The following is a 6,000-nucleotide window of genomic DNA, read 5'->3' as shown; positions in this document are numbered from 1 at the left end:
ATTCCAGCCAATCACAATCCAGGCAGGCGGCACGGGCGCCTGCGCTCGTGGGATCCGCCCAATCAGCGACTGGGGTTCATTGGGGGAAGAAATGGGAGCGCTGAGTTTCTGCCCCAAAGCAAGGGCCTGCCACTGATTGGTTAATGGGGTGGAGGCCTTCCTCCCTCCCCTCTGCAAATCAAAGGTCAGGGCGCCTGCGCGTAGGAGATGCGGCCAATCGGCGTTCAGTGAAGGCCGCTGGGCGCACAGGGTCCGGCCAACGGCAGGGGAGCGCGGCTGGGCAAGGAGGAAGGGGAAGTGAAGGAGGCCGCAAAGGGCGAGAGCGGAGACATTGGGGAAGAGGAGGGGCTGCCCAGCCCCAACTGGAGGGACAACACTTCCTGCGCGGTACCCCCGTCAGGTGCTACCCAATGGTGCAGTCCTTGAGGCGCTGCTTCATGGTGTAAGCAGTGCGCCCAATGGTACAGTCCACCTACCTCTTGCACTCCAACGCGGGTAGACTTCTCCCCCCCATGAGCACCGACACAATGGTACAGTCCAGTCCACCCCACCCCCTCCCTTTTCCGCCCCCACACATGCGCGCTCTCCCCCGCCACCCTGTTCCGTAGTGGTATGGCTCAGTTACATCTTTCCTCTTCACCGCCTCCCCCTGAGGTATTATGCGATGGTACAGTCCACCTGGCTCCAGCTCCCCCCCCCCCCCCCCGCCGTGTCACATGACGGCCCAGCTCACTTGCTCTGCACATGGCAAAGGACCTGGCGAGCCAGGGCAGGTGCCAGCTCGGATCAGACAGTCGGTGCCTGCTCTGCACCACCGCAGATCAGGAGTCACTCCTGAAGTCAATGGGAATGTGCCACCGTCAAACCAGTGTGAGACCAGAACTGCCCACAGCCAAGCAGGCAGCGGCACCTCCTTCCGCCTGGCCTGCCCCACGCATGGCTTGGGCTGGAAGCTGGCACCTCGCGGAAACATGGCTACTCCCTAGCCACCTCTGGCTCCAGAACCAGGGCACAGGGCGGCCCCATGTCCCGGGGAGAGACCGGCGCCTGTGCAGGGCCGTGTCACATTTCTCCGTTAGAGTTACGGAAATGCCAGCCAGGAAAACGAAAAATAGTCCAACACGAGAGGAATGGTTCAAAAATACAGGAGGTTGTGGTTATGGAAAAATTAATGCACCAATTACATACCAAGCAAAATAGAGGACAGATTTGTTGCTATTTATTCACGGCTCACACAAAGTATATTCATGTCTAAAAAACCCAGCACATATGTCAATCCTTGAGGGGGCCATTTAGGGATCTGGGGCAAAAATTGGGGATTAGTCCTGCTTTGAGCAGTGGGTTGGACTAGATGACCTCCTGAGGTCCTTTCGAACCCTGATATTCTGTGATCTATGATCCTGCATCTTGTGCACTGAGCCTGCTGTAATTTTGAGATGCTCAGTTTTCTGAACTTTTTGATATTATGAACTCCTCAAGTCCCAATTTGCTCATAAAATAGTTTGCACAGCTGAAGTACAGCAGTATAAATTAAGATAGCCATAGCCAAGGAGCCGGGCAGCTTAAATGCCCACCTCCCCTGAACAGTTGCCTACCCTTACACTCCCCATTTTCAAATGCCTGGAGAAAAAAAGCTGAGTTTTGCAACTCAAATACAATATGTATTTGGAATCAGCAATACAATGAAGTGACAGAAACAGGTGGGAGCATGCAGTGCATTGCAGTTTGAATTTCAGGCCTTTGTTGGGTGCATTGAGGTTGGCAGAATCATTGAATTGAAGGACGTACGCATGCTGAGATGGGTGTTATGATTGTAGCTGGCTAACACTTGGAGAATGGTATTGTGTTGGGTGTGAATGTTACCTTATTATTTCCTTGCTCTTTACCACGGGCATTATGAAGAAATATGTTTGAGCAGTCCTGAGTCTTAATGAAGAGGTTTTTTTTGCTGGGGGGAGTGGCGGATTCCTTACCATTTTTTTTTTAAATTAATATATGTAATCATGGGGCTAAGGACCCAGGGCTGGAGACTAGTTAACTGTCTGGAGAAAGGGGTTAGCTGGGGAGCAGCAGAGTTAAATAATTCCATCTCCTGCGTTTAAAACTGCATGACCAGTTGACCAAGTTTTAACTGACAATCCAGCTTCCAAAGCATGGAGCTCAAAGCTTTTATGTGAAGCAGAAGGAACTTGGCTTCCTGAAATGCTTTGAGCACCAGTTGGAGAAAGCTTGGGCATCAGTCAAAGCTTTCCCTGCCATGGGTGTAACATTTTAAACAGAAGAGTTGTGGCTGTTTCACAGGCTTCCCAGTTTCCCTAGCCAACTCTGATCAAAGACCCTCAGCCAGCCTCTGTTCCTTGCTTCATGTCCTAAGCAGGCACCTTCTGCCTGTTGTCCCTTCTGCTGCCACACCTATGTTGCCCTGTTTTCTTCTTGTAAACCATACACCTTTGTCTACGCTGAGCAAGTTTTCCAAAAGACTTGGAATCTGTAAACCTGTTTGAATGTTTATGAAAATGTCCCCAGTTTACAGAAGGCCTAAAGGCCTTAATTTCTACACATGTGAAGTTTTATATTTGCAAACAGTTGTGTAAATAAAAATACATCCATATAAAAATACACACATCTAAAACACGTGTGTCAGAACCAGCCCAATTGCTCTATTGTGCCCACCCACTGTACTGAACACAGCTGAGGGTCTCTCTCTTTATGAGCAGCACTCATCCTTGGACGTCTTCAGCCCAGTTCTTATTCTTCTCATTAGGCACTGTGGCTTATGCTTCACATTTCCAACTTCATGCTGTCTGTGTTAGGACTCGATTGTCTTTGTACAGCACCACTCCATATTCAGCAAATTTATCACTGTTGTCTCAATAAGTTTTTTGCTTGGAGGTGCCTGAGCGTTTTCTTTTGGCCATCAATATAGAATCACTTTTTTCAAGCTGTTGCAAGGGTGGATCTATTTATTGCATTTCTCATTTGAGCTTGTCAAGTTTTGCGTTAGAAATGAGTAGTACTTGGGTCAGATTTACATAAGGGTTCTTCACCAGCTCCTTGCATTGGTGACAGCATCCTTACTCCACATCCTGTTGCAGACCAGCCAACGAGGGGGCTGCTGCTTGCACACCCTTAACCTGCCCCTTCCTGCCTCTGATTTGACTAACTTTTGACGACCTTGCAGTCCTTCTGAAAAGACTGCTTGCGGTCTGTGGCTGGTGGACCTGATCACCAGCCTGGGACAATCAATCAGCCACACCAGTTCCATTCCTAGCCCTTAGTTCAGGGCTCTGTTTATTCTTTAACACAAAACAAAAGCAATAGTCTTGTTTTTGTCTGAGATTGTGGAGCCCTCTGGCTTCCAGTACTTAAAAGTAGGTCTCAGAGCCCAGGTCAGCTGACTCAGGCTCATGAGACTATAAAATTGCACCGTAGCTGTTCAGGTTTGGGCAAGAGCCCTGGAGTCTCAGAGGCCAGGCTCCAGCCTGAGTCCGACTGTCTACATTGCCATTTTATACCCGGGAAGCCCAAGTCGGCTGACCCAGACCGGCCAGGGCTGTGCCATGGGTCTTTTATTGCTGCATAGACATATCCTAGGTCTGGACCTCCCCAGCTGTGGAGGGGGATAGGCAGTCTGCAGGCCTGCCCACCCTATCACAGGTTGCTGCTGCAGCCAGAGGCGATAGTACTCAGCAATCCCAGGCTCCCCCATGTAGCTGGAGCTGCCCCTCGTTTATATCCTCCAGATGGAAATCAGCCTGAATCATTAGCTGCTGTCCAAGTAGGGGGGCTGATTCCCCTGCACCTGCCTGCTGAGATTTCCTCCAGAACAGGACCACCTGCTCTCTGGCCCTCAGAGAGGCAGACCACCCTGTTACAAGTTCCCAATCCCCAAACCATGCCCCTGCTCCACCCCCTTGAAGCACGAATGCCCATGTTCGTTCAGAAAACTTGGGCACAACCACCCATCAGCTTTGAGAATCTCCATGGCTCTCAACTCACCCTTGAGCCTCAGCCAGTAGCCCAAAGCTTCTGAAAAGCATTGATTAGGCCTTATTGATTAGGTCCAATGTACATTTACTGTTAACATGAACTCCTTTAACTGAGGGATGATGTCTCCGAACAGGAAGAGAGGGTTAGTCCCTACTGGATAGCCACTAAGTAACGTGATCCCCCTTTAATCAGAGACTAAGCATAAACACATAACGATCTGTTGACCGAATAGGTTTATTCATATCTATACACGCCTTAAATCAATTTTACTGTTTTACAAAATGATTGAAAAGAATAATACAAAGCAGAGCAGATACTCCAGCTTCAATTCTCTTCAACAGCTTTTCCTGCTGTATTTACTCACAGGCAGGAAGGAGCCAGGCAGTGTTGGAAAGAAAGCACTCAAATATCTTTGAGCCTGGCCTGGCTTGTACTGTGAAACCATGTGACCAGCACCCTGTGCATTAGAGAGGCAAGAGCACGCTATTATATTGAGTGGTGGAAAGGAAGATTTCAAAAGCACATTCAGAAACTGCTACTATTTAACAAAGGGCACTAACAGTTCTTGTCCAGACAGAAGCGTTCTGCAGTTTGGGGCTGGTTTTGCTGCTCCAGCACTTTTGTTGACAAATTTAATAGCTGCACAGATTGTTCAATCTGTACTTGCTGCCTTGGGTGGCCTCCCAGAAGCCTGGCTGGCCACATGGGCACAGATGTTTATTGCTCTTCCCTGTATGTCACACAGGGGGAGAGGAGGTGTTATCCTGACAGATCCATTGGCACATGGTGACCGCTTCAAAAGATGCCCCAAGAATGAGCATCTTTCAGCACATGAGGGTCTATCATAGGGTCCTCAAACCGTTAGAGCTGGGCAAGCTCAAACTTGTTTTATTCCTATACTCAGACATGTAGATCTGAGGAGTCCCCACTCTTACGCTGTGTGGTCTATGCTGAGTTTTTCAACTGTCTGGTTTTTAATTGGAATCTGAAACTGATTCAGATGATCTAAGAGTCCCTTGAGTCTACCAGTCTGTTCCAGGGGAAAAGTTCACCTCTATGAAGCAGGACCATGGGAGTTCCCCTAGAAGTAATTGTAGGATTTGGTGGTAACTCAGTAGGAATCCAATACCAATGGACTACTTAGCACTGTGACTGACTCATCTTTCTGTGATAAAGTTGCCAATACATTCCATTGGGCCTCTTGCTGTCAATGCCACAAAACAGGCACAAATCACAATGAATCAATAAGAGGAGGGAGCTCAAACGATGGCTCTTTTTTATTATTACATGCGTTGTACAGCCCCAGGCACGTTGGACCTTTGTAAATGAATGATACTACTACTGTAGTGCAGTGTTTCCCAAACTTTTGAAAGCTGAGTCCCCCTCTCTGGAATACGAAACCAACCACCTGTCTCCTGTGTGCATCACTTCCATGTGTTAAAGGCCTACATACATAGTTAATGGCCCCCTTCCTGGTTGATCTTTAGCACGTACCCCTGATTTTGGGAAATTCCAATGGCGGACTGCAGCTACACTATAACACTTGCAACTTGACCGCTTATGGTGGAGACACTCTAAGCCAACGGGAGAGAGCTCCACGAGCAGCGGTGGCTATGTCAGTGGGAGAAGATCTCCCGCCCACACAGTGCTGTCTACAGCAGCACTTAGGTCAGCGTAACTTACGTTGCTCAGGGATGTGGATTATTCACACCCCCGAGCGACAAATTATACCGAAGTAACCTGCCGTCGAGCCAAGGTCTAGATCTTCATAAGAGGATCCTTCCCCTGGCACACGGTGTGCCAGACAATCACACTGCACTAGTGTGAATGATGTCACTGCTCCTGTTATTGGAGGCAGCTTTTGTCATAGATACTGCAGCCGGCTGCAGTAGCTTTGAGGTTTGTGATTCATTTGTGTATCATTGTGGGGCGGGTGTTGTACGCACTGCATGGGGGAAGGGTTAGTGCAGCTCCTCCAGGAATTAAAAGAAGTATGTGGGTAGGAGGCTG

This window comes from Lepidochelys kempii, chromosome 12, assembly GCF_965140285.1.
Source record: "Lepidochelys kempii isolate rLepKem1 chromosome 12, rLepKem1.hap1, whole genome shotgun sequence".
Classification (NCBI taxonomy): Eukaryota; Metazoa; Chordata; order Testudines; family Cheloniidae; genus Lepidochelys; species Lepidochelys kempii.
Note: the sequence above shows the minus strand (reverse complement) of the source record.